The 8,262-nt window shown below is 30.8% G+C and overlaps 1 long non-coding RNA gene across 1 annotated transcript; it reads left to right on the forward strand.

Annotated features, from left to right (window-relative positions):
- Window positions 3,978–4,901, forward strand: LOC110267017. The gene is made up of 2 exons (XR_002354302.1): window positions 3,978–4,220; window positions 4,535–4,901. It is a non-coding gene; the product is annotated as an uncharacterized LOC110267017 (long non-coding RNA).

Raw genomic sequence — 8,262 nt, forward strand, 5'->3', positions numbered from 1 at the left:
TCTCTAATATTTGCGATGGTTAGATAAACGGCCGGAATTTTTTAGCCGCTATCCTCCGCCTATCCTATAGTGTCTTAACTAATATTATATAACTTTTATTCTAATAGTAAACTCTCTTAGTATGAGACTGAGTTTGATTTAGGCAACACTATATCTTGATCATTACGCCAACAATTTCTTTGATTTGGGGCACACATTTCTCAGGACTAAGAAAATAAAAATCACCAGAAATTCCCTTCTCAAGATTTTTCTTTCGTCAAAAGATATTATATTATTCATTGATAGAAAAATTATATCAGAAACTAATAGAAGAAAAAAAATAGGTTGTTGTGTCCTTACTAATAGAAGCTTAATTGAAGTCAAACTCACATCAATATTCAACAAATTAAATAAATAATTTGTCTTGTGTCTGTTATGCTTTTGTGATTGTTCATGTTCCATCATCAACATACAGTAAAAATAAATTAACATTTAATAAAATTAACTCATCAAAAAATATTACACTGAATCATTCAATTCAACTATTATTCTCTTATTCTTTTTTAGAGAAACGACATTGTTTGAACATATACCCAAGAGAGAAATTAAAAAAAAAAAATCGGTTATGACGGTTCACCGATTAATCGTTAGTTTAATCGGTTTTTAGACCAATTTTTTAGGATAGTTTTTATGTCTTAACCGAACTAACTAGGTGATCGGTTTTCAATTAATCCAGTTGAACTGGCTAATTTGATTCGGTTTTCAGAACATTGTATATAACATTTAGGGTAAAGTATACTAAATTGGTCTCACTACGTTTGGGTCTGATTCTATTTTGATCCATAAGGTTTAAAGTATTCTATTTGAATCCAAAAAAATTTCATTTAGCTTTAACGTAGTCCTACCGTGAAGTCAATGTTAAAAACATGGACAGAGACATTATGTCCAGAGATACAAAAGTTGTGTATTTTGTATCTTTTCTAATAAGAAGGACACACTTTAGATTTATTTTAAATTTCACCTTTCAAGTGTTGCTTAAAATTTTTTAATATTTTTTAAAAAATAAAAATAAACTATATTGTGCAGAGAAAGAGAAAAAAAAGGAAGAAGAAAACCCAATCCATTCCAAAATGTTTCGTTCTAAAACCACAACCCTAACAAAATTCCTAAAATATTTCAATTAATAAAATCACAAAATTCTCAATCCATTTCAAATGTTTCGTTCCTCTGTTGTTCTTCAATTCATTCGATGATGACGCGCATTTCTTTATTGAGCTTCGATCTCAATCTCTGCTCGCTAATGAACTTCGATTTTTTCTTCTCGTGAATGTGCTTCGATCTTCTTTGCTCGTGAATGTGCTTCGATCCTCTGCTCCTCTCCTCGTTGAGCTTCGATTCTCTACTCGTTGAGATTTGATCATCTGCTTGTTGAGCTTCGATCCTCTACTTCTCTTTTTGTCGAGCTTCGATCCTCTCTACTCACGTTCATCACTGCCAGTCACTGTTCGATTATCACTGCTCGTGTTTTTGGTGAGATTCTCGTTTTTGGCATTCTTCTACAGGTATTGATGATTCTACCGTTCTTTTTTCTGCTCTATTTTAGCACCTGTTTATATATCCTTCCTATTGACAAGTTTAGGTCACGCAAATAGCATTCATGTAGGGTTTGGGTGGTGATGGTGTTTTTGGAGGGTTTGGGTGATGGTTGTTGTGGGTAGCAGGCGAAGGAGCTTGAGAAATTGGTGATGGAACATATGGAGGATTAGGTGATGGTTGTTATGAGCAGGGGAAGTAGCCTGTGGTGGAGTTGGAGTATGATAAGGTGATTGAGAAATTTGTGTTGGTACATATGGAGAAGGTGATGATCTTGGTGTTCCTAGTGGAACAATTGGAGTGTATGGAGGGTTAGGATGATGGTTGTTATGGCCGGGGGAAGGAGCGGTTTTTGGTGGAACTATTGGAGTTTATGGAGGGTTATGGCCAGGGGAAGGAGCAGCTTGCGGTGGAGTTGGAGTAACATATGGTGGAATAATTGGAGTATGGCCAGGGGAAGGAGCTTGTGGTGGTGTGGGAGTAACATACGGTGGTGATGGAGTTTTTGGTGGGACTATTGGAGTATATGGAGGGTTATGGCCAGGGGAGGGAGCTTGTGAAGGGGGGATGATGATTAACTTAAATAACATTTACTACTTTTCTACCAGTATTGAATTGCCTATGTGCTTCACAAAATAATTTCTTTAGAATCTCTATTTAACTGTGTAACGTGTCTTATTCAAATTTGCAGGCTGCTTTTCTGTTAGCTTTGGTTGGATCAGAGGTTGCATATTCTACTGCATAAGCTACAGTGGCAACTCTCTCGGAGGCTTACAAAACAACTAAAAATCATCGATCATTTCCAAGAAACACATCACTACAAGGTGAGAATGGTGAATATCTTTGGCTTAAGATTACGAGCTTCTAAATTAATTAAGGTAATGGTCATAATGGAGGTTATCTTGAAATGGATGGATCAATCTTCATCATGTACTTATTGGACTAGTTTTTGAAACGTGTTTTTCTAAGTTATGTGAATCTATACACTGTGCTGCAATTTTTTCCGTTTGTTTTTCTTCCTTCCCTCTTTTTCTGGAGCTGATATAGTATGTTCATGTGATTCTCAACAGAAAGTGAAGAATTTAACTTATTAACTCATTTTTCTCAGTATAATGCTGGCTTTGTTTCTGATGCAGAAGCTGGTATTAAACCTTAGCTTGTTAATAAACATTTCTACAACTGACCTTTTCTTGGAAATAGCAAGATCCGCCGCTTTGATGCTTGTGAAGATCCAGAATATGGAATTTTAAATTTTAATGATGTCACTTAATTTGAATTTGTGAGTTTTAATCAACTATATATACATCTAATAAACAATGTAATCGGTAAAGGGAAAGTAATCAATGATTATATAAAACAACTAAGATCTCGTATAGTATAGTAAAAGATTTAGATTCGTTCAATGCTGAGAGCTTAAGATAATAGGATCAAGTATATTTTATGATCTTGCTTCCAAATGAACAAGCAGCTATATTGATTAAAATTTTTAGTGCAGTTTGGTTCTCTTTGTTTCCAATTTCGGTAAAACAATTAACAGTGATGCATGTATATATATCTGATTTGATTTAGCGAAGAGGAGGAGTAATAAAATGAATTATAGGAATAGGTAGGTTGAAATTGAGTAAGTGAGGGGATAATTAGGTAGGTACCTTTTTCAAGCCAAGAATAGTGGTCGCTGTCTTCTTTTTCTCTCAGCCATGATACAGACATGAGATATAATTTTGAAATTACTCTAATGTTTATTAACAAGCTAAGGTTTAATATAATTTTGAAAAGATATGAATGAATGAATGCTATCTTCAAATCCCATCCATGTGACATGAAATTAAACTCTCTGGCGAGCATAAAGTGTTTGACACATATATGCTTCTAATAATTTCCTCAACCATCAAAGAGAGAATATATATAAAAGTCATTGTGGTCATTTTATTGTGTGTTTTTTTATTTATTTCTGTTACACTAATCTCTGGTTTTTTTTTTTCTTGAAGGAGATTGATAAAAAAATATTTACAGATCTTTGGTGAGCACTGAGTGTAAATTGTGCATATATAGCAAATTATTTGTCATTTGCTTTCTCTGTCTTCTGCCATCTTACTTCATGGTGGCTTCTGCAATACATTCTTGCTATTTTTAATCAATCATCTTTTTTCTTTTTCCTTTTTAATTACTTATTTTTGTAGCGTTGTGCTACTGTGAGGAAGAAATTTTTTTCCTCATTGCTGAAATAATGTGGCTATGTTGGGGAGTGATGCGTGTTGTCACTGCAACAGACTCTAGTAACTACTGTTTCATTCGCAGGAATGGCAGAAATTGTCAAGGGAGTTGTTTCATATCTTTATCTTTTCATTTTTTCCCCCTTCAAATTTATGTTTCAGTCATTTATTTCTCTGTTGCTTTCTCTCAAACATAAATTAATTAGATTTATATGATAGTGATAATAAAAGAATAATTATTAAAAAATAAAAGAGAAAAATCTAATATAGCAGCAACGTTATTTCCTTCTACACCAAACAGTTATGTGAGTGAAGTCTCTTCCTGTGAGCTTGTTCCTTCTGATTCTATGATTCTAAATAAGAACTACTAAGCTAATACCTTTTTGGAGCAATCATCATTCTCTGAATTGCATTTCTCTTTCTCAGTTTATTCAGGTACTTCATCAAACACATACCATGCATCATTTTCCGTTATTGCACCTTTTATGTTTCAATTTTTTTTAAATGCAACTTTAACTAAACCCCAATTCATTTATGTGTTTGTTTTTCATTTGGGAACTTCCACTTTTATATGATGTAACTTTATAAGTTGTTTCAATGGATTCTACACTAAAAAATTGAAGTATATGGATCCTGAATTATTTTGTTCCTTTGATTTTATTCTATTAGTGTTGTTTTGCTATTTTATGGATAATCATATGGTTAGAACTTAGAATAATTTGGGAGTTTTCTGACAACTGTATTTTTAGCTGACACAGGTTAAGAATTATTGCCTTAATAGAGAAATTTGATGTTACTCGCACATAGTTATTAGGGGAGTATAACAATGGCTACTGCAGCAGTTATTGGACTCAGTGGAGGCAAGAGGATTTTGAGTTCATCATACCATTACTCTGATGTTACCGAAAAGCTTTTATTTGGCACTGATTTTGGATCCACACACTATCAGATTGTTCCAACAAAGTCAAGCATAGATATAAAATATGCAAGTAGATTGACATCTTTTTTATAGATATTAATTACTATTTTGTTATGACAATTATTGTTAGACAAGAATTTTATTATTTTGTTGAGAATTATTGATGAACATGTATTTAAAATACTAATTGAACTTTTTAATATCTATTTTAATTAGAATTTTATTATTAGTTATTTTGTCTCTTTTATAATTATTTTCTATTGTGCACAAATTTATTTATTAATTAAAATAATTACACATGTATGAACAAAAAATTTTATTGTAAATTTTATTTTTTTATATTTTTATTACAAAAATAATTTTTATTTTTATCAAAAAGGCAACCCTTTTATTAGTTGCATATTTTGAATATTAGAGAACACTTGTATGGTTGCATATCCAAAAGAAAAAGCAACACTTGTATAGGTTGCATATCCAAAAGAAAAGGCAATACTTTAAAGGGTTGCATATTCAAAACTAATAGGCAACACTTCAAAGGATTGCAAATTCCAACTTATAAGCAACACGTAAAAGAGTTGCATTTTATTGCAAATAGACAACACTTCAAAGGATTGCAAATTCCAACCTATAAGCAACACGTAAAAGAGTTGCATTTTATTGCAAATAGGCAACACTTTTTAGTAGTAACCAAAATACGAGAGAAGAGACAACACTGCAAAAGTGTTGTCTCAAACACACCTTTGAAGTGTTGTTGTTTTTCAACCAAAGGCAACACTTACCAAGTGTTGCTCTCAAAAGCGTTGCTTTTGAAACAAAAAAGTATTGCCTTGATCTAAGGCAACGGCTGCATATGCAACGCCGACCAAAAACGTTGCCTTAGGTCCAAAAATGTTACCATAGATCAAAAGTAACTTTTTGCTAGCCTTTAGGCAACACTTTTTAAATGTTACCTCAATTTGAAAATGTTGTAGTGTCATTATAATTTTTTTAACTTTTTTGAATGAAAAATATAAGAATAAATATTGCTTTTTTCAATTTATTCTAATTGGTCCCGGATACATTGTCTTTTGTGTCATCTTTTTAATTAATGTCATTTTTTATAAGCATAATATATTTAGTTTAACGAAAATACTTTATGAATATAGTAAATAAGTTCTTTTTTAAACTATAGTAAATAAGCTTTTTTACGGTAAAATATGTGTAAATTAAAATAACCCAACGAGTTAAATAGATTGATTCGTATAACATTTTTTTAAATTGGACAAAAAACTAATTTGAGGAGGAGTTTTCAAAATGTTTATAGAATAAAAAAGTCACCTTTAAGTTAATTGTATATTACTTCTTTTAAGTGGGTTAGTCGGGTCATCGAATTAAGTCCGAACAAAAATAAAAGTTTATAATTTAATACAATATAATATATAACAGTATATTATTAAATTATAATATAATATCATCATTGATGAATGATAGTAAATTATATAAAATTATGATTTAATGATTATTTGTATAAATTAAATTAGAGTTTTATTTTTGTTTTAATTTCTGTCTTCTATTTTGTACCAAATAGAATATTAAGATTTATTTTAATTTCTATCTCTAAATTTCTGTCTTTCATTATCAGTCTTTCAGTTTTTGTCTCTCTACCAAACGCTATCTAAGTATTACATATATAAGAAATTATAGAAAGAAGAAATTCAATGATATTATCTCCAATGATATTAAACGTTCAGATCAGAATGGGATTGCAACGAATAAAAATTAATTTTTATGTTTTTTAAATCATAAAATTTATTTTTAATTATTAATATTAAAATTTATAATTTTAAAAATAAAAATATAAAATTAATTTCTTAAACTCAATAGAAAAGCGGCTGAATAGGTACGTGAGCCGCTAGTTAAAGTAGTGACGGAATAAGGACTAACGTGTTTCTTCACAAATTAATAGCAACATGAAATAAGTGAGGAAAGTCTATCAATTGTCAAGTGGTCGCTAATTCCTCACTGAATAAGCTTTTGATTAGTGATTCAATTGCAATCCGTTACTTTCTAACATTTTTTCGGTTAGCTTTGGATTTATTATAACTCTGTGATAGATTTTCAACGAGATTGGCGAGTAATTTGCTACAAAATAGGTAGGATATAGCTTTCACTTTGCGACAATATTGTTGTTGCCAAGTCGCTCGCTAATTAAACTTGCGACAACTTAGCGACAAATATATTTCGCCCCCTAATCAGCAACTTGAAATCAGCGAACGAAGTGTGTCAGTTGTTAAATGGTTGTAAATTTCTCGCTACTTGGGTCCTAGGCACTCAATATCCATATTTCTACTTTAGCGACGAATTAGCAAGGAACACTTCCCTAGCTGAATGATTTATCCATTGCGACGAGTTAGCGATGACTGTTTTCTGTCGCTATCCTAATTTTAAATTTTTACAATATTATGCAACAAATTAGCGAGAAACTAGTTGCTCGCTAAAAAAAAAAAAAAACTTTGGTGACAAATTAACTAGGAATTTATCCATAGCAGAATGCATGTCAAGTCTTTGTGACGGAATATCTAGTAACATTGTTCCTCAGTAATTAGTCTTTTCGCACAAAGTTTATTTAGCGACGAACTAGTGTGTGAACTGTTTCTCGCTAATTGTATATCAAACACTTGCGATGCAATAATGACAATAATATCCCTCGCTATTTTACTTTTATTCGATTGAACCCGTAAATGACTGATTTGCTAGAACATTGTCACTTGCTAATTAATTTGTGACAAATTAGCGAGGAAATTTTCTCCGCTCTTTTTTTAGCTACAAAAGTCAATCTGCGAGAAACAAACTTACTCGTAAATCTCTCGCTAATCAGTCACTTTTCTCAAATTCGAGTATTTTGTGACCGCTCATTAATTTTGTCGTTAGTGCGTCACTAATTGCTTGCAAATTAGTGACGGATTAATAACAAAAAATATTTTTTGCAAAAATTTGTCACTAATTTATCAAATTCTTATAATATTGGCCCAACTTATATGATTTGAAAGTCAAAAATTAAAGACTTTATATGTATAGCAGGTCTAAAACTAAAATAACCCGCGAATAAAATTTGCAACAAAATTCATACGTAATCTACTCGTTTTTAGTAGTCATGACTCATGATATACTTAAGTTGTACACAAAATGAGATAACAACGAATGAAAAATGAGCAAGTTAACTGAATCTATTATTATATTACTGTTTGACTTCTATTCATAAATTGCTACAGAAATAAGTAACTAGATAATTAGTCACGAACTAGTCTAGATGAAAATAATACTTCCGATCAATTATTTAAAAAGATTAAAAGATGATTAAGGTCTAATCATGAAACCATTTTTTTTTAATTTAAACTAATAGGAAGAAGCAAATGAATAATTATATCTTTAACATGTTCTTTTAAGTTATAATTTTTTTTTGCTTGAACATTTTGTATAAATTTTTTCTTTTTATTTTATGCTAAAGTTCTTTTTATTTTAGGGTTCAATAATGATCTAATTCTAAATTTTTCGTGAGTTATACAAATTTATGTAGTC

This window comes from Arachis ipaensis, chromosome B09, assembly GCF_000816755.2.
Source record: "Arachis ipaensis cultivar K30076 chromosome B09, Araip1.1, whole genome shotgun sequence".
NCBI lineage: Eukaryota > Viridiplantae > Streptophyta > Magnoliopsida > Fabales > Fabaceae > Arachis > Arachis ipaensis.